A 27,587-nucleotide genomic window follows, 5' to 3' on the forward strand; every position below is an offset into this window, starting at 1 on the left:
ACAAAGTACAAAACTAATATGTATATATTTGAGCAGTTGTTTGATAACTGAACTACGGACACGTAGAAACATAGTGGGAAAATCCCTAACCCCAAACCCACGATAGATGGTGATTGAATGGAGTATAAACCTACAAAGAAGGGTAGGTGGGGACACGGGGGGGCGGGGAAGGGGGAGGGGCGAAGACTCATCAGTCAATGATTACTGATAGCCAAATTAGAAAGTCGTGGATATGGCATCGTTAAATCAGAATTTGTATATCTATGATAATATAATATAAGCTAAGTATACCTACTAATATCTTTAGCTCTCAACAATCAGTCAACGATTACTGATAGCTAAATTGGAAAGTTATGGATATGAATTTGTCTATCCGTGATAGTACAATATAAGTTGAGTATACTTACTAATAGAAATTCCAAAAAATGGCTATTGTAAACTCATTTTCCCTTAGATTTCTTAATCAGTGTTATTCCAATGATGAAGGAAATTTCTCTTTTACTGACTGTAAATCAAACAAGGATAGATATTATATATCAGACACCATTATTGAAGTGCAATACTACAGTGCAATACGAGGGTTAACACAGATTACTATGTGTAGGAAACTGGGAATTTCCAGGCTAAGTTATAAATATTATATATTTAACGATCGATTGTCTCTGTTTCCAATCCTATTTGCATTTGGAAAGGTACCCCTGAGGTGAGCCCTTGGTGCATAACATATTTAAGTTTCTATTGGCGAACCTTATACATGAAGTCAATTAGATATTAAGAAAACGGGAACAGACTTATTCCTAATTGCTTGAATCCTGAATGCTCGGAGACTAATTTCTATCTCAATTATAATAATTAATTTCCGCTTCGCCTCTATACCCAGATATCGACTTCATTTAGAAAATATACTCACTTAGTGCAAGCGTTAGATAATTCTGTGTAGTATGTAGTATCCAAAGTCAATAAAATCGTAGTCTCTATTTCATAAAGAACTTCGGAGCTGTAGTGGTATATGGACAAAAGAGAGTAGAAAAGAAAAGGCAAAACATAAGCCACATCGTTTGTACCTATGTTTATATCCTCACAGAATTCTACAGATCACTGAGTGGGTCTGACTTACGTATAGGAGCAATTATTCTATTCAGTGCAGGCAGACGCATCCAACTGTGTTCTTATTTAGAAAACCCAGTTCGTCGTGGATATAGATAAGGATCTTCACGCGTCAATTTCACTAGTATATGTGAATTACGTTCAGCGAGGGTCTAAATGAATAAAATACATAGTTTCCGGTATTTAGTTAAAGGTCCATCTGATATGTCTGAACTAGAAACTGACTAAATACTTAACAAGACGGCTAACACAGTTCCTGCAGGTTTCTCTTACCATCAAAAGGAAGTCTGACGCTGCATTTAAGCATACCCCGACGTTGAGAACGGGTGGCCGATGTTTTCACCTTTGTATTTAGTTTACAGATGGCGGATTTCTGAATAAGAGAATAGATTTACACTATTCAGAAAAGGAGCGGCAAAAGAAAATTAACTCAATATTAACAGGGAAGGTATATTGTTTATTTTATGTAATATTGTTATTGATGTATTTTTTGTTTTTTAATATGAACATGTATTAAATGAAATAACCTTTTTTGTATTTAAGTGTATTTGTGGTTCCTTTATGCATTTACCCTTCCCTTCTGCTTGTTATGATTATGCTATGATACACACACAAGACATGCTAATGAGTCAGCAAAATACCCCGGCAGATCAATGTCTTGCCCCTCGCATGCCTTAGTGTTAAAATCAGGTTGTTTCAGCAATACGTTAGTGCCCCATAACTTAAAAAAAACATGTATCTGACAAAAAAAACATGATGGGAGCACCAGAATCAGCCATTATGTTGAGAGAAACTACCAACACATCACACAAAGGCCCTTTCATCTTCAATGCTTAATGGAATCTAACTCAACCATGACAACTATTTGAGAAACATCATACACTGATTTATCTACAACCACTTCAACAGTGTTCACTCCAATTTGTTAATCTCCACTCCTGCAAACACTCGGAAAGTGACGTAACTTCCTGCGCATGTTGCAGCATTTCCTATTGGAAGAACACATTTCACTACAACTCAAGTGTACTTTGGTGTTCCACACCTGTAGATTGCAGGTTGATTTTTACGTTGTGTATATCCTAACTTCCCATCCTTTACAGAGATCAAACCCACAGTTTTGCATCTGACAAAACATTTACAGAAACATTTTGCTGCGCAGCATATTCTTGAGAAATTAATTTGCTTGAAATTAATGAACGTTCTAGTCCTTTTGCAATATCTACTACTTCTAACAAAGTTGGGTCTCTGCAACTCAATAGATGCTTCTGAATGCTTTTCGAGAAGCAACTGTAGACAGATTGGTCTCTTTTAGAGACATCGAAAGAAGGCCAAAATTGCACATTGAGGGCAACAACATCAAAGTGGACACAAATTCTTCAACACTTTCATCTTCTGCTTGTTTCCATTTAAAGAAGTAGAAGCTCTCCAACAATACACTTGGTTCTTCAGAGAATTTCTTGGTAAGTATCGCCACAGCATCCAAACTGATCAGGTGGGGTATCAAATTCAGAAAAGTTGTCATAAATATGTTGCCCTACCTGACCCGAATGACTTGAAAAGTAATGCCATCATCCTGACTGCATCAAATTGGTGGCATCCACAGCTACAAAATAGTTTTCAAAAAAGCTTAATCAACTTCTCCACTTCATTGGGGGATGTTAGAAATTGGGTTGCTGGTTGTCAGAGGTATGAATGCTATCCAAGCAGAAACCACAAGCCTAACCAGGGTAAGTCACAACACAACCTAAATTGTACTGTGCTCACCCTCTGGTAGCTTGGCACAGAGGAGTCAGGCATAACTTTAAAAGGCATTGTGTAAAGTATGTGTGCAACAGTTTCTATAGTAACACAGTGAAAGCACTAGAAAAAGGCTCCACACCATGTTATAACAATAAAGGATATTTTCATAAATAAAACAAGATCAAGACAACAAAAATCCAATGTGTAGAGGTCGAGATATGAACTTTTAAAGATTAGATGAAAAATGTGCTTAGAAGTGAATAGCACATAAAGAGTTAATTGGATGCACTGGACCCGGACAAAGTCAAGAGCTCAGGCTGACTGCAACAGGCTGGATACATGACCCCCACAGGGCCAGCTGATCCTGGTCAAAACAGTGATGTGAGTTGGTAATGCCCATGCAGTTGAGGGGTTGCACCTAATTCTACACTGTAATGCGGCTATGCACTGGTTATGTGAGTGAAGCATTGGTTCTAAAGTGTGGCGGTTCCAAATGTGATGCGCCTGGCCTCTTCACTTTGTAGAGACAATATGCCAATCTTCTTCACACAGTGGCGGCAATGCATCAGTTCCAAAATGGTGGTTCTGAGTGCAAAGTGGTGGTTCCGTGTGTGATGGACCAGTCTGGTTCCCATAACAGCAGCGATGTGATGATTCTGCTCTCTCAGCAGAGGATGCATCAGTTTCACTGGACAAACCCCTAAATCAACTTCCAGCGGTCTAGGACTGGGATGGCACTACTTGTCAGGACAGACTCACAAGCAGATGAGCCCATGGGTTGGAACAGGAAAGTTCTAAGTATTCTGTGTCCTTGAGACTTAGGCAACAGGAGACAAAGCAGCACGCACTTGGAGTCCATCTGAGTTCAAGTGATGCAGGTCCAGTTCTTCTCACCCAGGCAGAGGGAGAGCAGCAGGGCAACACAGCAAGGCAAGAGTATAGTAAACAGTAGCTCCAGCAAAGTGGCAGACCTTCAGCAGCACAGCAGATCCTCTTCTTCCTGGCAGAGTGGTCTCAGTCCAGAAGTGTATTTATTTGGTAGTGCCAGAGATCCAGTATTTCTACCCAGTGGTGCTTATGAAGTGAGGGAGACTTCAAAGAAAGCTGTTGAAGTCCTTCCCTGGCTCTAGACACAATACAGAGGGGTAGTCAATCCTTTGTGTAGACACAGCCCTTTTAGGTGTAAGTGCCAGCTCCTCCCTCCCCTGCTCCTGATGGCCCATCTGCATGAAGATGACCACTCAGGCACACCTACCCTTCCCTTGTGTGTGACTGTTCAGAGTGAATGCAGGAAGCCAGGTAGGGATGGGCAGAATTTGCGTAGTCGTGTTACGCAGAGTTCTGCGAAATGGTAAAAAAATCTCCTTGAGCTACGCAGAAATCCCCGAGCATGCGGAATTGCTTGTTCCGCCCGTTCGCGATGCGTTTTTTCTGTTCGGAGACACTGTTTGCGTGCTTAGGGGAAATATCTTGCGAAACTGCCCATGCTTTCACCAATTGGCATTGTTTCACTCGTCCTGCCCGCTTGCGATGTGTGGTCCCTGTCCGCGACCGCAGATGTCCGATGGCTCATCCGAACGACGTGTTCGTGATTACACACTTTCGCCGAATTGTGTGCCCTGCTACCAAAATTTCGTGGCGCACGCTGAATGGATAGGAAAACTCGTCGGCGAATGCAGGGATCCCGGTAAGTCGCTACAGCGCATGCAAACACGAATTTTGAAACTGCGAATAAGGAAAATTTCCGCTACACAGCGGAATTTTTGGCAATTCTGCGTTCTCAGTGGAACGCGAAATTGCCAAAATTCCACAAATTCCGCAAGCGGAGAGTAATTTACCGCCCAGGCCTAGCTGTCACCCACCCTAGACATTTATTCCAGAGACAGGCCGACGGCTAAAGTAATTAAATACAAACTTTCCAAAGTTGTGATTATAAATTGTGAGTTGAGTGACACCAAAGTAGAAAAGTCTATCTCTTCACAATTGGGAATTACACCTAAAACATGTAATAAGGTAATCCCAATGCTTTCCTGTGGGAGCGATAGGTCTTACAGTAGTGAAAAAAGAAATTGGTCGTTTTTCACTATCAGGACATGTAAAACTCTAAAGTACGTGTCCTGCCTTTAAAATACATGTCACCCTGCCCTGTGGGTTACACAGGGCCTACTTTAAGGGTGACATATATATAAAAAAGGAAGGTGTAGCCTTGGTAAGCCTGTTACCGAACCGGCAGCTTTGAACTGCCCATACAGGTTCTGCTATTGCAGGCCAGAGCCATGGTTAAAGGGCTTTTTAAGTGGGTGGCACAAGAAGTGCTTCAGGCCTACTATTACCATTTAATTTACAAGCCATGGGCACCTGAAGTGCACTTTCCTAGGGACTTATAAGTAAATTAAATATGCCAATTGGGGTTAAGCCAATGTTATCATGTTTAGGGGAAAGAGCGCTTTAGCTCTGGTTAGCAGGGGTGTGAGAAGTTGGCCTGGCATATGCTGTCCACTATTCTAGTGGGCACCTTGCACCAGTCCAAACGACCCTTATTGATGGTAGGATCCCAGCCAAACTAAGTCAAAAACCATCAAAACACCAGAAAAAAATGGGGGCAACCATTTAGTCAGATTCCACCTTCCTACAAGGGGTAAAGTGCAAAGAGATGAAAAGAAAAGAAAAATAGTGGGAGGCAAGCTACAATTTGGGGTAAGACCACGCTAAGGCTCTCAGGTCTAACAGGGTCTTAGCAGGTTGTTATAGGAATGCAGGTGTTTGGTTCAAATACTGATTGAATGCCATGTTAAACAGGTGATGAAATATATAAATACCAGTATATTCCCACAAGAGAGTGCAATGTTAGTAAATGACAAAATGGTAGATGTAGGAAATCACTAACTGTTCAAAGGTAAAAAATAAAAAGTTTGCAGTGCTGCCCATAAAAAAAAATGTTTTCCAAATGAGAATATTGCAGAAAAGTAGGTCAAACACAGTAAGAAAAGACCAATAAATGTAGTTTTAAAAAACTATGATGCAGTACCTATGAGTCACCCTTAAGGTGCCCATGAATGCCCATAAAGCAAAGTGCATGGCATTTAAAAAGAAGACTTGTACATTTAGGGCCTCATTAGGATGGCGGAAATCGGGACCGCCCGCCGAATGGGCTGGGGTCCCGACATTGCCACTGCACCGCCCGCCACAATGTTAAAAAACAAAAGCACGCCTTTACTCAATCGAAGCGGCAGGCATCGCGCGGTTCCTGCCTCTTCGATTATGCAAAGGTAGGGGGGTTCCACAGGTACCCCCCGAGTGCCACCCCCCTTTGGCCTTCACTCTGGGGGCCCACAGGGGGCCCCCAGAGTGAACACCGCATGCCTTTCCGTGGCGGCATTGCCGCCACGGAAAGGCATTGAAAAAAGCCCATAGTAATATGGCGGGCGGTCTAACAGACACCGCCTCCATGTTACTCGTTCTCAGCCCCGGCCGCAAGGCGACCGGGGCGGAAAACAGGCGGGCAGTGTTTTTCACCGCTGCATTCCCCGCCGCCATCCTAATATGGCGGGGGGATTTGGGCTTGCGATGTCGGGCGGTTTGCCTCCGCCAGGCCGGCGGTGGCCACCGCCAGCCTGGCGGAGGCAAACCGCCCAACATCGTAATCGACCCCTTAATGTTTTACATGTCCTGGCAGTGAAAATCATTCATGTAAGGACATGTGGTGTATTATACGATGTAATTGTGTACCCTCACTGTGGAATACACTCGTGAAATTAACTAGGGACCTGTCAGGTTCATTTGTAAGCATAAGCTCAACCCTGGGTTAGCTGTGTCTTTGAGTATTAAGCTTAAACAAAAGAACAAGCACTTAAGGGTAACAAAAGAACAAAATAAGAAAGTCACACAACATAAAGAAATCGGACACCAATTTATAAAAATAGATTTTATTTTTAAGATTTTTTTTAGCACTAAAATGAACAAAATCCACCAGAGGGTTCTGGAGATACAGATTTTAAATTAAAATGTACATTTCAGCTTTCCACTAAAAAGTGCAAATAAGCATTGAAAACCACAACGTTTTAAAGAGTTGTGTTAGGCTACTCCGGCAAGCTTTGGGCGGCCACGTCTGACAGGGGGAAGGTCAGGGGGTCAATAAGAAGTAGCAGGACAGTTACCTTGACAAGAACGCAATTCAAAATCCTGTTCTAGGCGTTATTGGCAACCGCCATAGACTTCAATGGAGTGGCCCTGACGAAAGGGATACACAATGCTAAATATGCTGTAAGATGGCGAGTATGTGGTGCATTCAATTAGGGTCTTCCAGGGGCTACTTCTTGGTCCAGATGGGTTGACCTTGCCGACAGGGTTTGATGTCCCTCTGCATCCTATTTGATTCAGCAAAAGTCTAATTTCCACTAGACTACTGGCCTATTGTCAAAGCGAAACCAGCGGTTACCTTTGGTAAAGAATAGTGTCCATCTTGGGTGACAAAACTGCACTTCAACAACTTTCTTGAGTCCTGCAGACATGGGTGCAACTTTTGACCATGAGGACTTGGTCATCCAGGCTGCACGCCGATGGTTATTAGCAAGCAGGCGATTGTGGCTACTGATTGGCCATAATACGCTTCTTCAGCTTCTGTTGTGCTGGTGCTGCAACAGAAAGTAAGCCAACTTACTCTTAGAGTTCACCTCTTCTGTCTGGGGCTCAGGAGCGACTTAGCCATCTGCCAGGCCCCACGGTCATCCCTTTGCTGCCCAATCATCAGCAGGTGCAGTCCATGGGTTGGTGCAGCCTCTCATGCCAGGTCCAGGGAAAAGCAGGGCAGTCGTTCTTTGGTCTTCTATCCAGTCTAGATGTGATCCATGGTCTGGATGCCACAGGTGCCACATTTATTGTAATGTGTGACTTCTAACTATCCCAAAGTGCACTATTCTGCCCACTCCCAAGATGGTAGGATCTGTCTCTCAGTGTGTGGCTTGATAGCCCACCCTTGAGGTGTAACTATCTGAGGGCTACAAGCCCATTTAAAAAATGGTTTGGCAACTGGTTTCCCATCTCCATCCATTATGCCAACATGTCTACATCAACAAAAGAGCAGCCTCTCTAGTGTCTTCACCATTTGCTCCGCAAAAGTGGCTTCCCCTTTGAAGCTCGTGTTTTGGGCTCACACAATGTATGGCTTTCTGCCAAGAAGCGGTAACACCTCTTCCAACAGTAGGCTTCTATTGTTCTTATTCCTGGTTGTCGTCCATACTTCTCCCAGGATGGCAAAAGGCTGTATTGTAGTCAACATCTGCAAATGGCCACAGGAAGACTTTGGCCCGGTGGGTCAACTTTTTAAAAGCTACATTACATTCAAATTTGAACATCAAGTAGGGTTTAATTCAATGATCATTTTGATACCTTGAAGTATCAACTTTAGTAGCCCATTCAGAAGTTAGCACAGCTGAGTTGTCAGTGTGTAACCCTGAACTCGCCAAAATGGGGCTACTAATGTTTTCGCAGTAAAAATGACATTTTGGGCTTTTTAATGTTAGGACATATAAAAATGGATATCCTACTGTCTGTTATTTTGCACCCTGCTGTATGACTCAATCATCCTGTGGTAGGGGTAACTTATTTTTACTAAAGAGGGAGGTTTGGGATTTGCCATTAGCTTAAATGACAAAAATGAGTTAGTAGTTTAAAACTGCTCTGCCAATATGCAGTGGCAGGCTAGGAGACATGTTTTAGTGTTGTCACTTCCAGGGTGACACAATAGGTGCTGCCGCATTGGTGGGACACTTCACCTTAGAGGTCCTGGGTACCACTGGTTCCATGTTCTAAGGACTTATAAGTAAGATAAGTCATACGAATTGGGAGTAAGCGAATCAAACATATATTTTGAAGGGTCAGAACACTGGCAATGATGTCTGGTCAGCAGGCCTCAATGCAATCTCAGAGTAAAAAAAAACAGCAGTACCAGTCCGAAAATATTATGTTAAAAGAGGCATTTCCATGCACTCTAAAGTCTTTTTTCAATGTGACAAGGCTGCCCTTCCATACGTTAACAATGGTTTTCACTGTCAGCATTAATAAGTGATACAGCCAGTTTGTGAGTAGCTAGAACAATTGATCAAGGACTCATTTTAATTATAATTTGAAGTCTAACTTAATGGCCAAGTTCGACTTTATATTTCTATTTTGGAAAGGATACTTTTAGAAAGTTGTCATTTTCCTGCCTAAAAGCAAATGGCTTTCTTGCCAGTGTCCAGCTGCCACCTGGCCCCTACAGGGTCCCCTGTGTTGAGATGGGCACTGCTCCCAGACTGTTATCAGAGGGTCCTGCAAGAGAGGAGAGTACTCCACCCTTGACATTGGTGGGCAGGGAGCAGTACCCAGGCCCTACAAAGGATACCCATCTTGTCACTGGAAGATGAAGTTCTCACCTAGGTGTGCCTCCCCTTTGTCTCTCTAGTCAGGCTGGCACCAAACCCAGTTGGGTAGAGGAATTGACCATAACTGTTGTAGGGCTGAAAAAGGCTTGTCCTACATCCATAGGATGGCATTGGGCATTAAAGTGGAATCCATGGATCTCTCCTCTGAATACTCTTGGGCCTATTAAGAATCAGAAGAAGGATGACCCTGCTGAATGAGGCACCTGAAGGAAGACTAGACCTGCTTACCTTGAACCCAAGATCTGACCTCCTGGTTTAGCTACAGGGACAAAACACACGTCCAGAGGCTCTTTCCCTGAAACTGCCCTACTGACTAGAACCAACTGGACCTGGCCTGCACCCTGATGCTGGCGTCTGTTGGAATGAGTCTTAACCTTCAAGTGGTGCCCCCCAGGTCTAGAGCCCCTGCCTGGTGTTAGAGTGTACTCCTCCTGTATCAAAACTGCTTGATGTAAGACTTAGAACCTTTTTGTCAACTTTCTGCCTGAAGAACTGACAAATACTGGGGTTGCCATTGAAGCCGCAGCTGCCAACGTCAAATCACCTGTCAGACTAGCCTTGCTGGTTTGCCCCACTGAAGGAGATTTGACTTCCAGAAAGGTTTTTCAGCAGCAACTTAGAAGGCTTCACTGAGATCAATGTTGAGGCTTTCCTGGTCACACATTCTAAACTTTACCATCTGGAAGCTTTCCTGCCTTTGTTGATGACCACTCCGGGACCAAGCCCTTTCACAATCTGCTGTCTTTGAGCCATGATTCTCATCCAGCTTGAACCTTGCCTAGCTACACCCCATCACTGACCACGTTTTCTTCATGAAAGTTTTGAAGTCAGAAGATAAACTTTCCACCAGGACAAACATAGTCCCTGTATCCGACCTGTGCTCCATCGCGGTCTGCCTTAACTTTTGACTTTGACCCAATCTAGATCAACCAGATTACTACAGTTCTTGCTTTGTACTTTTTTTACACAATTTTTACTTCAAAATTTAAAAATTCATATCCCAAGTATTCCTTATTGAGTTTCTGTTGTTTTGGTGAGATTTATTTATTTATTGTACTCATTAGGTCTCGCCTACGCAGCGCTCATGCGCTGCTTAGGAGAAAGACCTTTAGTCATCGGCACAGCTTTGGGGGCAAAAACGTGCACGTGTTGCATTGCTTGCAATGGCAACGCGTGCACTTCTGGGGATTCCCTTGCGGGAGCGCAGCGCCATATGGTGGTGCCATATGGTCGCAGTCATCGCACCTTGCTGCACGCTCCCGCAAGGAAATCGCACAGGCCCCCTCCCCCTGCTGCCGCGCGAGGCGCGCGCTTGTGCAGGTTTTCTTCTGGGATTAAGCCTCTCTGCATTCAGATGCTGCCTATGAGCCTGCTTTTAGACTTTCCTAACAGGAGGGGCCTTGCCGTGTCTGAAGGTGACAATGGTCGTTCTTGAACCCTCAGGAACCCTGTGGGTTCCAACGTCGACATAATTCAGCACTCGGACCTTTCTCCTCACAGACCCCGCGCCAGAAGCATGCTTTTAAAGAACACCAGCTACCAGATGTGCACCTAGTTCAGTGCCTTAATGCAGGACGAATTCATCTTATGTTCGAAATAGACCCTTACTCTTGTGCAGAATAACCGCTCATGCTTCTTTAACAAGTGGAGGTTGGTGTGATTCCTTCCCATATTCACGAGCTGTCATTGAAAATTGGGTTACTCCCAAACAGACAGACCTCGGCAAAGATAAAAATAGGTTTGTCTGTACCCCAAAAGGCACTGATGTATGATTAAACCAGACTGTTAGAGATGAAAAATGCGCCTCACGCTGCTGTCCCCAGAGTGCAAAAAGAAGGGCGGTGCCGCTGGACACTGCATTGTGGAGGCCAGCCACGTCCCAGAGTGGGGCCTGAGGGATGGTCCCTTGCTGGGAGTCCCCAAGATGGAGCCAGGCATCCCCGGAATTGGTGGGGCCGTTGTGGAGATTAGGCAAGCTAATGCCCAGAGTTGCCGAGTGGAACCCCTGATTATAGTAAGCACCGAAGCGAGAATTATCTAGTCCGCTGACCAAGGTCCACGACTCTGCCGCGTCGGGAATTGAACCCTGGTACCGGGCTGACTTCTGCTGTCAGGCCTGCCGCCTCTAACCAGTGAGCCACACTACTCCAATGGCCAGTGGGCTCCAAGGAGAGCATTGAGATGTGTCTGCAGAAAAGTAGCCGGTCTATAAAAAATGGCACACACTCCCACCACAGCACTAGGCAGGACACAAGACTAACAAGTCATCTGCAACCACAACGATGCTGGAGATTAGAGCTGTCCCCATACTCTTAAGTAGTAGATCAAAATGAAGTAAAATGGTATTAAGCATAATGTCTCGTGATTAACTCTTTCGACCAAAAGCAAATGTTAATTAGAGGCCAGCCTCTGCTTGCTTGCTCTGATTCTGGTGCTCCACATACTAATCGACCCCAAACACCCCCAAAATGAAATGTGAAACAGAAGGTTACGTAATTGCGAGTCTACGTGTGGGTTGATCTTAATACTAATATGCACCTTCACTTTAGTATAGCTGCAGACTGGCCGCTTTTATTTGTTTATGCATTTGAAGACTCTAACGAAAATAATTTTTGCCTGAAGGGATCTAATCACAAAAAAGTGCAGCTTTTGGTGCCGAAATGTGGAGGACCCCGTGGAAACTAAAGTGATAGCCTGTTAGTTGCTTATTGCGGTAATCGTGTTAAAATGGTACGAGCAAAGTAAAACGTTTGCCCATAGAGTAATAATGTTGGTTACAATGGCAAAACAGCCATAGAATAAACCACCTTGAGTCTCATAATGTAACTTTTCTTGCTGCATAATTGTATCCAACCTGCTGCATAACCTGATCCTCCATTGCCACATAACCCCAGTGTACATGCTTATGTCATTCAAGGTTTTGACTGCTACGGAATGGCAGCCTCTCTCTCCTAGCTGTCTTTTTCTCTTCATTCACTAAAATATGTGGAAGGTTAAAACAGAGAAAAAGATAGACACCAGTTTGGTCAAGAAATTGGGCAGAATATAGTCTGCTTACATCACGTCAGAAGCCTCTCAACCATGGTGGCAATGGTTTGGAAGGGACAGCCCAGCACATGCCCTTTCCAAGTGTTTCCTTCCACATTTAGATGTATTTCTGAAAAGATGTCATCTCGGCCCAAAACCTCTGTTAGAACTGGGGGTCTCTAGTTGGCAGAGATAGGTGCCACTGTCCAAATAGGGACCCTTGCTTCTAGTCAGGGTAAGAAGGATACACTCTTCACATAACCCCTGCTCACCCCCTTGGTAGCTTGGCACGAGCAGTCAGACTTATCGAAGGCAATGTGCAAAGTATTTGCACCAACACTCACAGTAACACAGTGAAAACACTACAAACTGACTCCACAACAGTTTAGAAAAATAAAGGTATTTAATCTAAACTACACAAGACCAAAACGACAACAATCCAACTTACACAGTACAAGAATATGGTTTCAAATGAGTTCTTAAGGTTGCGTTAAAATTGTCCACAGTTGCGTCACGTATTAGCCAACAGTATCTTTAATTGTGACAAAAGTTCCAAGTGAAAGCTGTAGCGGTGAAAAGCAAGTGATGCGTCACTACTGAGACCCTGGGGAGGCGATGCGACAACCCCGCTGGACGTAGAGGGCATGTTGCGGTGACTCCGGTCTGTATGGGGAGGGATGCAATACCTTGCGTGGATTCCAGTTCACAGGTTTCGGTGGAAGCGGCTCGCAAAAGGTACGATGCGACGATCTTCAGGACGGCGACGATCTCAGGTGCGGCAGCGATGCGCGGTGCAGTGTCTATCTTCTCCTCTCGCGGCCCCTCGATGCGATAGCGCTGTGACGACTCTCATAGCAACGTGAGGCGGTCCGCAAGTAAGCGGTGCGACGATCTCACCCAGTGACGACAGGCTCTGCGACGATACTCGCAGCGATTGTAATCTTCCCGCACTGGACTGGTGCGTCCCGCAAGCGAAGGATGTGACGACTCTGGCAGCGGCAACAGGTGCTGTGATGATCTTGGCCTTCACGGTGGCAGGAATTTCCTCGCACTGACGGGGATGATCTCCACAAGCGAGTGATGCATTAAACTTTGCAGAAAGTTCCTAAAATCTTGGTTTCCAGCTTCCCAACACAGGTACAACTTCCAGAGGCACCACAACTGGCCCAAGCACTCTAAGAAGGACAGAACTCTCTCTGTAGAGTTCAGGGAAGCTGGGGGGTGAAGTCCTTTTGTTCCTGGGACTTCTTAACAAGGAGACAGCTCTTCTCAGGTCCTTGGAGATTCCTTCAAGGAAGGGGACACAGCACAAAGCAAAGTCCTTCCCGTCTCCTTGGCAGCAAAGCAACTGCAGGTCAGTCCAGCAAAGCAACAGCAGGACAGTCTTCCTTCTTCAGTCTTCCAGCTTTCTCCTTGGCAGAAGTTCCTTCTTGATTCCAGGATGATCTAATTTTCTGTAGTCTGAGGTCCTGTACTCATACCCCAAAATATCTTTGTTCCCTTTGTGCAGGAGGGCTCTAAGCCCGGTCTGAACCAGTTCTGGGTGTTCCTTGAGCACTTTGTCTTCCTGGCCTCTCCTTTCCTTTCAGAGAGAGGGACAGGGTCGTCAGCCGCCCAGCATGAGGTGGAGCCAGCATTGTGGAGAGAAAGCACAGCCCTGGAGCACTTTGTTGACATGATTCCTTCTCTCCTTTCACAGTGCAGGGCAGAGACATCAGATGCACCACAGGGGGTGGAGCCATCACTGTGGGGGGCATGCACAGTTCTATTCAGGTACCAGGTGCAACTCCTCCCTCCCATCTAGATGCAGATCTCTCTTTTCACCACTGGGCAGACTAATTCTGTCTCCTGGAATTCCCCAGCCCTGTCACTCACAAACCAGACAGTCAATTCACATACAGGCCAACGCACACAGAAAGGTCAGACAAGAGAACAGCAACTTTCTAAAAGTGCTGTTCTCAAACACCGGATTTAAAAACCACCTTTCCTAAAAGATGTGTTATTAAATTCTGAGTTCAGGGATACCAGACTTTTGATGTCATATCTTGCTCCTATGGGAAGATATGCAGGTAACCACTGTACACAGCATTCCCCATGATAGCCTATGGGCAAGATTGCCTTACAATAGTGAAAAACGGAAATGGCTGTAATTCACTACCAGAGCATGTCACCTGCACTAGTACATGCTCTACCTTTCACATACACTGCACCCTGCCCAAGGGGGTACCTTGGGCCTTCCAAAGGGGTGACCAATGTGTACTGAAAGGGAAGGGAAAGGCCTGGTCAGTGGGGACACTGACCAGTTTGACATGGAAGTTCACAGACTGCACACAGGCACTGCGGTGGCAGGCCTGAGACACCATTTTAGGGCTACTCATCAGCTGCGGTCGGTAGGGGAGTACCTGTGGGGCGGAGACGTGGGCAGGGGGAGGGGCAGGGTGGAGGGTAGTAATCTATGGATAATGGAGGTTTACAGGTAATGCAATGCATTGCGTGCAACGAAATTCGTTTGATATATTTATATGTTTACTTACCTGCAAACCTCCATTATCCATAGATTACTACCACCCACCCTGCCCCTCCGCCTCCCCACGTCACCGCCCGACAGGTACTCCCCTACTGACCGCGGCTGCTACTCATGTGGGTGGCACAATTAGTGCTGCAGGCCCACTAGTAGCATTTGCATCACCAGTGCACTTTACTAGGGACTTCTTGGTGATACAAATATGCCAACCATGGATAATCAATCAGAATAACAATTGACACAGAGAGCATATGCACTTTAGCACTGATCAGCAGTGGTAAAGTGCCCAGAGTCCTATTGCCAACAACCACATGTCAGGAAAAATAAAGGAGGAAGAAGCAAAAAGTTTGGGGATAATCCTGCAAAAAGGGCCATTTCCAACAACCTCCGTCCCCTCTTACGAAGACTGCATCCATGTATGCATCAGATGAACAAGGGCACCTTTAGCACACTCCCTGGGTCCTTCTCAAGAGCTTTGGTGCTGGGTTCTTGCCGCACACAACAGATTGTGTTGTAGCTCATTACAAACAGAACTACTGCGGGTGAAATAGTGTTGACGTGGTAGGCTTCGCACGCGTTGCTGCATGTCAGTGTTAATTTTAGAGCACTGTCCAAAATGTATTTTTACCAGATTCTTGGTGAATGTGAAAGTTGTGACCTCGGAAAAATAGATGGCTGAGCTAGCCATGCCAGTCTCTCTTAGCTGTGTTTAACTCACTGAGTCATCACACTGGCTTCTCATTACATTTGTCTCAATGTCTTGCCTGTATAAATAACCCACAGTCGTGTATCGGAGATGCCATGCTCATGGGTTGTATTGCACGCATGGAAAATAAGGTTTACTTTCCCTGGCTGTGTAGTTAAAGACAGGTGTAGTTGGGTTGCAGTGGGCTCTTCACAACTCTGGGCTTGAGTACCAGTGTCATTCAGCCTGTAGTACCAACGATAGCTGTGTCTCTGAAAGTTGTGGTTAGCAACTTCATTGAATTGTCACTTTTCTAATGCAACTCTGTTTGTAAAAGTAATCGGAACATCTCTCCAGGTTAAAAACAAGCATTGGCATAGCCAATAGGTCTCGTCTTTGGGACCTTATAAGTGTTTAGCCATGCAACAGTGATGTTGTTGCACCAAGGATATTGTGCTGAATAACTAAATACTTATAATGTCCCAGAGGCGAGACCTATTGGCTATGCCAATGCTTGTTTTTAATTGGTGTGGGATTTTTCTTGAGTTATGTTTTACTTTATTACTGTGTGTGGGCTACATAAATACTTTACAAAGTGCCTCAAAATTAAGCCTGACTGTGTTGTGCCAAGCTACTAGAGGGTTAACCTCCCCATTATTTAGACTCTAATGGTTCACCCTGAGACAGATTATGATGATTGTTTGAGGTGGGTTCTCACCCCCCTCAATATTCTAATTTCTCGCAGTGCGCATGTAGGTACGAATATAGACGTTCTACCTAACTCCAAAGCAGTGGCGCACATAAATAGCACTGTAAGCAGAAAAACCATTGACTGCATTTCCTTTATACACTGTAAACACTGCAGTGTGGTAACGCCTACTGCTTGTTCCCTTCGCACATTATTGTTTTCCAGCTCTCGACCTTTTCAGAAAATGCGAAAAATAATATGCTGTCTCACTTAAACCCGAGTGACTTTTGCATTAATCTAACATTTATTTTGCTAATGCCTTTACAATATTTACGCTCGGGCTTGGTGACATTTTCGCCAATTGTGTAGAACAAGGCCTGTCAGCAGTCATTTTCGGAGACTCCATTTTGACTTCAAATGTTCCATAGACTGCAAATGTAGCGCGCGGTGCTCAGTAAATGTGAAAGATGGTATGGGTTATGATTGGCTGGTGCAATGACCTCCCTCCCAGGCAAGGTGACCGTGGCCGTTATCAGGGATAAGGTTATAAAGCATCCAGATGGGGTAATGCAATCACCCTAAATCAGCATAGTTTTATGCATCATATACGTGGTTAGTGTCAGAAAAAATCCTATTAGTTTCATCGAAGTGACAAGAAGCTTTGACAGACTGCAAGCGATAAGGTGGAGGTTATTTATCCAGATTATGCAAAGACTTTTTGACACAGAGCCACGCGCCAGGATTTTCATAAATTCTGGGTCTGGTGATGGATAGGCAGACCTGCAAGCGGACGGCCTGCCCTTCAAGAGTCACCCGCGCGCTGCTGTAGTTTGGGGCTCTGCGCTGCACCACAGCCCGACCCCGCGAGCATTGAACTTAAAAGTCAAAAGCATTTGAATAAGCGCTCCTTGACTTTCTGAATGACTCTTCGGATGTTAAAGGTTACGAATTACCACATCACGTGCGGTTCATTAAAATGGACAGTTCTGGGAACTTGGGTTCCAGTGAATATCACATGTTGCCGTCATGACCTCCGGATGCTCCCCGCGGGTTACTATGAATGAATGTCACGCCTGGGACGAGACATGCCATGTAAGTCGTGAAACCATTTGACGTTGACAAGAGAGAGGCAGTGACGTTATCCATTGCACGGAACAGTCCGTGTAGTCTTATCCCAGTGAAAGGTTATCTTAACACAGGCAAAGACGAGGAGCGAAAGGTTATCTTAACACAGGCAAAGACGAGGAGCGAAAGGTTATCTTAACACAGGCAAAGACGAGGTGCTAGAATGTTTCCAGAAATCGGTAATGGGACATGCAAATAGGACATCAGGAGGTGGATTACCTTTTGGTACAATTTTGGACCGACATTTTCTCATCGTCCCATTACCCAAGAATGATATTGTACTACAGTAAATTCATCGCACCGGTCCAATGATCTGTTTCGGGCAATCCGTCAGGCGTACGAATGTGAGGAGAAAATTCCATCAGGGAATAGTGATAGTCCTTTGAGTCTCACGCAAAGTCTCCCGCTGCGCAGCAGCTTGCCACCCCCTTAATAAATTAAACTGCTCCACTCTTGCATTTACTCGATTTTTTCTGTCATATCTATCATCTTTCAAAATAATGCTTCTTAGCTGCGTTGCTATATCTATTCCAAGCTTGTTATAGGCAGACCCAGCTTATAAACTCAGTTGTACCACTCAGTGGCCCTGCAGCACAGCGAGTGCACAGACACACGCCTGTACCTGCCATTATAGGCAATAATCTAAAAGTCGACACACACCGACTCTTACTCTGAGGGTGTGGGATTAATAGTTTGTGCATTGTTAGCAATAGTTTCAATCATTTTGCCTGCTTCTGAAGTTAGTGATACAACCCTGTGAGGAATTATAAACATACTGGCTCATGCCTGTCGTGTCATAAGCAATACACAGCCTTCATGAATCATAATTCTTTATAACTTTTATGGAATCATGACTGTGAATATAATGACCATGTGCTACTGTTCTGAGGAACGCACTGTTCACTCGTTGCCACCTCATATCATCCTCCTCACTGGCCTTATGGATGTAGCAAGTAGCCTTGGGGAATTTTTGAAAATCCACAGTGAAATAGCATAAGTTTTTGAAATTTTGCATATTTCGATTTTGCATAATCTTTTACGAAAACGTATTAAGTCTTGCAAGATACCAACGGTAACTGGTTTGCACAGAAATTGTCTCACAAAGAGACATTTACTGTGGAATATGTATATGCTAATTGGAAAACAGCATGAAAATACTGACAACCCACGTTTTTCTAGAAAAGCATCATTTTGCATAACTTTTTCAAATTGTCATTGAACGCTATGAAATATTATGAGAAGTAAAATGCTCAATTTTGCACACCCAAAACTAGTGATCCCTCACCCAGATGACAAGCAATTAACTTGCCTCCTATACTATCATTTTTAAACCCTTACTTTAAGAAATTGTGTTATTACTTGTGCAAGATGTGAGCCCTGCACAAGTAATAGGCCCACATTGGTCTCCTTACAGAGAACCAAGTGGCCCATTGTAGCACGTGACTCTCGCAGGGTACTGAAGCAGAGTAGTCCAAGGCCTACTCAGGGAAGGTGGTGTGGTCTAGTAATCTTCATTCACTAGCAAGCAACAGCAACACTCAATAAATGACTGTCTAGTCAGTGTTTTTTCTTTGGAAACAGAAAAGTGCATTTACTACAAACACGCCACTAAATACTATGCATTGAATAAAAAATATACACATTAGGCAGATTGAAATACATTTCGTGACACCCTTATATCACATTTGACCACTAATGGGTACTATCTCCCATGATATCTATATCCCTACCTATAAAAGATGCAACCTCCCAATATAAGGGGGTGTTATTTTAGATGAGGCAGGCCTATTGGCTTTGCCAAGGGGTCATTACATCAATACATAAGGCAAGTGCATTGGCTTTGTCAAGGGGTCACCATAATAATACATCAAGCAAGCTTATTGGCTTTGACAAGGAATTACCACATTAGTAATAGTGGCCCCATATTATATTTTAGCAATACACCACCATGAAAACCAATGGAAACCATAATCATACACAATAGCTTTTATTAGAAACATTAGCATTGTAGTTTTTTCCAATCAAATTTTCAATAAAGCATTTATTTATAAAAGAACCACAATTAAGTGTCAGTCTTTCACGTTCATCAGGTCACATAAAATTAAGCCAAAGGCCCACCCCTATGGGTGCTGATACTCCACAGCCAAGGAGCAAAACCTCAGCACTGGGGATGCAATAAACCATTCAGCAACACATGCGCCCACCCAGAGACCTGCTAGTAACAGTAGTAGTGCCCAGCTCCCCCATTGGGGGCACCACAAAGGAAAAATAATTGCCAATAAGTCTTTGCAAAGCATTATGAGGTGCTCATGCCCCATAGAGTGCATAACGAATGAGAGGATCTCACCATGCTTATGCCTTTTGTTTTAGCGGCCTCACTCCACATTTCACTGTCTTCTTGTACCTGTGTTTATGGGCTAAGTCCCACCTGGGACACATGCAAACAGTCAAGACCATTAGCGGCCTGCGGGGGAAACTCCCAGGACCTCAAGATCCATCCCGCTCCCTATACAGGAGCCAACATCCTTTATGTTTTTGCCTGCGCTGTGTACAGTAGCCAAGAGCCTGGTGTCCTGTGTCTCCTGCTACAAGGTGAGAGGGCCAGTGCAGGGTGGACAGACCCACCCCAGAGTAGGGCATGGGGGTGGGTGAGCACCTCAAAAGTCATGCTTCTCCTTCTGAGTCCTTGGGATGGGAACCTAGGACCCAGTTCACCTCACTGCACAAGACCACAACAGGGTTCGCCTTGCCCCCAGGGAGATGGGGACCCCTGGGGGCTCAGAGTGAGTACAGGGAGTAGGCCCCACAGTCCCTTTTCCTGCATAAAATGATAAAAACACCTTTTTGACGACCTCATGCCCTAATCTTCCCGGGTGGGGTCGTTTTCAGAAATACTGCAGAGCCTCACACACTTCATTTCTGGGTAAATGATCAAATCTTTAGAGGATCATAACTTTGGCCCCGTTGGCCACATTTCTTGCTCTTTGACTCGTTATGTTCTTGGTGGCGAGCTCTAAACACCAGAAGCATTTTCAAAAGGCCTTCTAGCCTCTAGTAGGGCACACCATACCGGGAGCTGGACTTACTGGCTCCCTGTATCAGTCTTCTCCTCCTCCCCTGTCTGCTGGTGCTCCTCTCCTTCTTTTGAGGGCATCATGCCCTGCTCCTCTGCAACTAGACTAGAACACCTTCCTGCTCCCACTTCTAAGCCCCAGAGCCGTTCGGCTGCCTTTCAGGGCCCTTGTGGTGGCAGTGGAGTCCTGATCATCCCCACATTGGCCCCCAGAGGGCATCAGGGCATCAGCACAACTTTCTTTGGAGAGGCTCATATAATTCAGAGGGTTAGCTAGAGATAAAATCCTTAGCAGGCCATGATATTTTATGTTATGTTAAAGAGGTTTTTTGAGTTCACGAATATCCGGGGGTGTCTTGGCCCTGGCTCTGCTAAGTATGGTTAGGAAAACTAGTAGGGATTAATTCCTAAACAATCAGGTTTTCAGTTCTTTCCTAAAGGCTAACAAGTTTGGCAAAGATTTGATGCAGAGGGGGAGAAGATTCAAGATTTTAGCCATGCAGGATAGAACACATTTTCCATACCAGTTTGACCGTCTGAACCTGGGGACCACACATTATTTTGTTCCCAAGGAGCTAAGATTTCTGCTAAGTTTGAAAAGAAAGAAGAACATAAGCCCGTAGTAGGATCCTGCCTTTCCTCAGAACAAATGCACCATCCTTCATTACAGGCACCCAGGTGCCCATCCACTCCCAGATTTATATATGGCATACTCAAACATTTCATGGTGTGACTGGCACAGAAGCCACAAACCTTCATCAGCCAACATATTGAGCCTATGCAGTGTCGAACGAGGACGCAGTGGGTGAAGGGACTTCTGAGATTGAGTCACCAAAGACAATTTGACCCTCATGGCTCACTTGAGGACACGTCATCATTATGGCAACCCATGCAGGCAGGATCGGCACCTTCCACACTCCTATTGCCTCTCCCCTGTGAAGTGCCTCCCCCCAGTGCCACCATGAATCATCTGGAGGACCAACATTGAGAATGGCAACAATAATGGGCAAGACCACAGCAAATGTAAAAAGCCTGCATCCTCAGTTGCACATCCAGGATACGCTGAGGCTGCCACAGGGACTATGGCATGTATGACCAAGGGGGAAGGAAGGCCTGATGTAGATAATAAAATTTGATAGGTTTGAAGCAAGCATTTTGGGACATCTTCGTGATGCACGCCAGAATTCGCCTCCATGCCTGATCAGTTATCAGTGACCCAATATCCAAGTCCCAATTCGTGTGGAGTTCGGTAAGATCTAATTAGTTCCTCTGAAGAGAGCCCTATATAGCAGAGTAACTGCCTTCATCTGGCCTGTGATCTGAAAAAGAAGAAGGAGGCAATTGTGCTCCACTGGTTCTGCTGTTCCCATGCTCCACCACTCACGTATCCTATGCACCAGTGCGCTGTGCAACAAGAAATGCCCGCCGGGAGGTCATATGACTCCCAAAGGTACAAGAAGGAACACAATTTACCACTTACAAAATGATCATCCAACACAGTGGCCCAGCTGTCGTCCAGCGATGGAGCCCATACCACCCTCCTCCTCACTTACAGCATTGAGCCACAGAGAGTGGAAGTTTGCATGTATATGGTGTTGTGGTATGTGTCCTCATAAGCGCCCTGTCCCCTACATATTGTTCTGTTCTAATTAGCACATTCAAGTTCTGCACACTTGAGGGAGGAAAAGGACGTGACAATAACTGATCAGTAACTCTTTAGTCATAGAACAACTCTACGGGGTGCCCACAGCATCCTACAGGTAGGACCACTAGCAAGCCACCCATTGTAACTGTCCTGCTGAATAATACAATTCCAGGTCGGGGCTTCCAAACTACCCTCCAGCACCAGTAGCCATAACTTTCCAGAGAGCTACGTGATGTCATGATGCACCCCAGTATAGGGACAACAAGATTCCATTGAGTTCCCGAAATAACTTACGAGGCAGCTCACGTGGAAGAACTGCAAACAAATAGAGGAGACAGGGCAGGCAACCATCTTGGACACAGAAACTCTTCCACTCATGGAAAGTGGCAACGTCGTTCAAAACCTTACCAACCTCTGAAGACCAGCAAGTGTGTGGCCAGAGTTGGCATTGAAAAACACATCCGAGCACCGATAGAAGGAAAACCCCAAATATTGGATAGTGTTCTGTTCCCACTGCAACTCTGGGGCTGCAAGTGGAGGTTCGGACTCTGCCACCTCCCCCCAAAGTAGATAAACATAGGACTTACTCCCCTTGAGCACCAAATGGTGACTGAATTCTATCAACACTGTCATCGCCCCCTGTAAATAACTGTGCTCTCCCCTCAAATAAAGTAACATATCGTCCACATATGAAGAAAGGAACATACGCTCACCAGTGAGGCACAGACCACAGTAGGGGTGACCTAATTGAGAGAACGGCTCCATTGCCAGAGCAAACAATAAGGGGGATAGGGGACAGCCCTTTCAGGTGCCCCATTCCACTGCAAAAGATTCCGGTATCAGAGAGCCAGTGCGGGTGCTAGCAAGTGGGTGAGTATAGAGGAGCTTCGTCCATTTCATAAAGGCAAGGCAAAAGCCCATGCAGAACATGGTGGCTTATAAAAACTCCCACAGTAGCCAGTCAGGCTTAATCTAGAGGCAATGTGTAAAGTATTTATGCAGCACTCAAACAGTAATAATGTGAAAACACAACAGAAGAAAAATCCTACACAGTTTTGCAAAAATAGAGTAAAGTTGAATAAGTGAATACCAAAATGACAAAAATCCAATGTGTAGAATTGAAGTTATGAATTTTTAGTGCAATCTAGTGCCCAAAAACCCAAAGAGTGAACATCTACTTGTGATTGACCAAGCATTCAATACACAACCTAACTTTATTCACAGCCAGTAGGTAGTTATAGTTAGGACCTAGTTACCATAGGAAAATCGCAACTTTCTAATCCCAATAACTTTGGCGCCGGTCAACGAATCTTCGCAAATATTTCAAAACTCGTGGGGTGCTCTGTTCCGCTCCTATCTTTAAAGTTTCAGGGTGATTAGTCATGCGGAGGCTGAGAAAAAAGGGGGGTCCCAAAACGTATTTTCCCCATGCAATTTTCTGTAGGAAACTTTGGCCACGGCTACAGCCGGAACTGCTGAACGGAATTACACCAAATTTGGCAGAATGGTAGCCCTTGGTTCAAAAAGAACTCTTTGTTAAATGGTGTAAAAGTTGTTCAGTAGTTGCTGAGAAAATGATATGTAAAAAAATAGGCTGATCTATGGTCGCGGAGGATCCGTGCATCCTACAGATTAGGATCTGCGCATCCTGCCGATCACGAGCTGCATTCTAATTGGCTGTCAACAGTCCAAACCAGAACTGTTGGCAGCCATCTGTAGAAGCGAGGTGCTGGAAATTAATAAAATGAAGGTACAAAACAAGAATAGGGGGCAGGGTTGAAACACCCTGACCCCCTAGGTCTGCTTAGGGGGTCCCACAAGGACCTCCATGGTCAAAAAAAGATTTTTTTTTAAAATGACATGATGCGCGCAGTTGCGCGGATCCAGACGTGAAAATGAAAAAAACAAAGCGTGGGCTCCCGCACTTCGTTTAAATAAAGCCCTCAAGTGGGCAAGGTCCTGGGGAGAAAAACAAAGTGTGGGGGGACCAATCCCCCCACACTGCCCCGGGGACCGCCACCCCCCGGGGCATTGTTTTTTTATGATGGGGCATTCAAGCCCCCCCTCGAACCCTGGGGACCGCCACCCCCCAGGGCTTTTATTTATATATTTTCGGGGGGGCACACGGCCCCCGCTGCCCCAGGGACCGCCACCCCTGGGGCATTGTAATTGTTGGGAGGGGTCCACGCGGCCCCCCTCCTTGATGGCCCTGGGGGCCACCACCCCCCAGGGCTGGCTCCTGCAGTGTCCTGGGGTGCCCACCTCGGGACACAGCTGCTTGCAGTGGAAGGGCGGGAGCCTCGCGGCTCCTGCTCTCCAATAACAATTTCTGCTTTGGTATTTGGAAGAGAGCAGGAAACTTGCTCTCTCTTTCAAACACCAAAGCAAAATAGCTTTTCCACATTGGGAGCTGCATGTTAGCAGCTCCCATGTGGAAAAGCAATGCCAGCTCCCGAAGGACGCCGGTCGCCGGCGGGACCATGGGGCATTGGGGCTCCCCCCACGGTCCCCATCGTTGTATATAGGCCCCAGGGGATGGGGTCCCCAGGGCGAATAGAAATTAGTGGTAGGAGCCAATTTTATTTTACAGAAAAATTTGGAGTCGCGACTCCAGCGCGGTGCTCAGCACGGCCCCCTGGTGTGAACCCGCTCGGTGCGCGACTCACAGCGCGGCCCCGTGTGTGAACGCACTGGGTGAGTGACTCCCAGTGCGGCCCCCTGGTGTGAACGTGCTGGGTGTGCGACTCCAAAACGCGCTGGGTGTGCGACTCCCACCGCGGCCCTCTGGTGTGAAAGCGCTGGGTGCGCAAATCCAAAATGCACTGCGTGCGCGGATCCAAGCGAAAATATATATATATTTATTAAATATAAATCAAGCTTATATGTTTAGATCTTGGGTGGCTCTAAAAAGAGCCTTTGTGTTTATTGGGAGATTTTGGTACCTATAAGTAAGTACCTATGCAGAGTCTAAAGTTGTTGAGGAAGACTCTGTTACCCTCATCTGTGAAATTTACACCATCTGTCCTGTAGATGCCATGCATATTACAACGCAGATTGTTGTTGAAAATGGACCCCATCCTATATTCTCTGAGATAAGCTGAAACAGCTTTGTTGACATGTTTCCTACGTTTCTCAATTTGTGGACAAAATTGATTGGACCAGTTCCATTTCTGTCTTTGACATATATTGGAGTAGACAAAGGCAGTTTGGGGGAAAAGTAACATCAATTCTGCAAAGGTGTCCTTTATTAGCATTTCCAGACCTACCCCAGTCAAAGTGCCTCGGTCATTGCCACCACAGTGCACAATTATGGGATCAGGGTGTTGGAGATGCAAACAAGGATTTAACAAATGGCATCAACTGGTACCACTTTAATCCTCTCTGTCCATTTCATTTAATGTCTACATTTGGCAAAGCTAAATCTTTGTCAATACCTCTGCCTTCAGCATACCTTCTGCACCAGAAAAGTTAGCTGTGTCCCTCAATCCACACTCTAAGCATCTTGAAGGGAAGTCTGGATGCACTCAGAAGATATCTGTAGAAGTAGGCAGTTTGAAAAATAAGATGTTTCTAAAATGGTGGACAAGATGCAGTTTGAAAAAAAGAAGAGAAATGATTGGCTGATTCAGAACATTATACACTGAAAAATAGAGTGCATGTTTCTGAGTTTTAAAAGCATGTTTCTTATAGGGGTGAGCGGATTTTGCGTATTGGCAATCCGCGTATTTGCGGATTTGCATATTTGCGTATTTCGAAAATACGCAAAATCCGCGGATCCTAGCGTATTTTTTTTTTGTGTTCGCACGGGTTTCTGCAAGTTCGCGAGGGTTTTATTGTACAAAACGCTCGCGAACGTGCAGAAACCCGTGCGAACACAATGTGCCTACTCATGGGTATTGCGCTCGTGAAAGTCAAGGATGCAAAGTCTATCCAGCATCACAGCTGATTTTCCACGGTAGATTTGGTAAAGAAGGCACATTGCCCAGCCTCTACGACGCTCTCGATTGTTTCTGGGCTGATGAATGAGTCACTGCATTTGAGCTTCAACTAGTTCCAGCGACCATGTGTGTGTTACTATGCAATCGCGCCGAAGGGCGCAGGGGTCTCTTGAGTGAGCTGCTGTTGCTGTAGTATTTTACAATGGCGCCAGCAAGCTGCCAGCGCCGTTGTAAAATAGTTACAAAGTTAGCTTGCACAGGAAGCACTTAGATAAAATAAAGCAGCATCTGCTTCGTTTTATCTAGTGGTTCCTGTGCAAGCTAACTTTGTAACTATTTTACAACGGCGCTGGCAGCTTGCTGGCGCCATTGTAAAATAGTTACATGAGTGGGGGTTCAACTTTTGAACCCGTTACATCCGCGGATTTTTTTTTCCGGATTTTGTGGAAAATACGTAAAATACGCGGATTGCGTATTCACTAAAAATCCGAAAAATCCGCGGACGTAACGGATTTTCCGCTCGTGCCTAGTTTCTTATTGGTTAGTAAACCGTTTTTGACAGGTACATTAGATAAAATAAGCTTGTACTTTGGAAAGTCAAGCACACTTGCTGTTTAAATTTGTATCATTGTGTGCTGAACTTGTGACCTGTGTGTTGACACCAGCGTAAAGCCGTAACTTTTTATCAATCTGGCCAAGGGGGCTACATATATATTGAACAGAGTAGGGGACAAGGCCGACCCCTGTGGCACTCCACCAGGGAGTGTGAATACCTCAGATTGGTAGCCATCCCAGAGGTATAGTTAAAGAATGTGACACCATTTTCACAGGGAATAGTCTTGCTTGTCTAGAATCACACTGTGAGTCTGTATCCACTTGTAGAACCATTCTGACAGAAGCATGTGGTTATTTAATCTCTGTGTTGACATATAACTGCTTAAAAACCTATCCTGTTGTCAACTATTAATAGCATCAGAGCTCAGTCACTGCTTATGCATTTGCAGAATGATTCAGGCATTCACACAAGCACTGCTGTAGTCAAAAGTGTAGAATGTATGCTGTCTCCTAACCCCTTCGAGACTACTGAGTCTCTCCTGATAAAGTCTAGGGAATAGTCTTGCTTGTCTAGAATCACTCTGTGAGTCTGTGTCCACTTGTACAACCTTTCTGACAGAAGCATGTGGTTATTTAATCTCTTTGCTGACACATAACTGCTTAAAATCCTATCCTGTTGTCAACTATTAGTAGTATCAGAACCCAGTCACTGCTTATGCATTTTCAGAATGATTCTGTCATTCAAGAAGCAGTGCTGTAATCAAATGTGTAGAATATATGCGGTCTCCTAACCCCTTTCAGACTACTGAGGGTCCCCTGCCAAAGTCCAGGGAATAGTCGTGCTTGTCTAGAATCACACTGTGAGCCTGTGTCCACTTGTACAACCATTCTAACAGAAGCATGTGGTTATTTAATCTCTGTGTTGACACATAACTGCTTAAAAACCTATCCTGTTGTCAACTATTAGTAGCATCAGAGCCCAGTCACTGCTTATGCATTTGCAGAATGATTCAGGCATTCACACAAGCAGTGTTGTAGTCAAATGTGTAGAATGTATG

Source organism: Lissotriton helveticus, chromosome 6, assembly GCF_964261635.1.
Source record: "Lissotriton helveticus chromosome 6, aLisHel1.1, whole genome shotgun sequence".
Classification (NCBI taxonomy): Eukaryota; Metazoa; Chordata; class Amphibia; order Caudata; family Salamandridae; genus Lissotriton; species Lissotriton helveticus.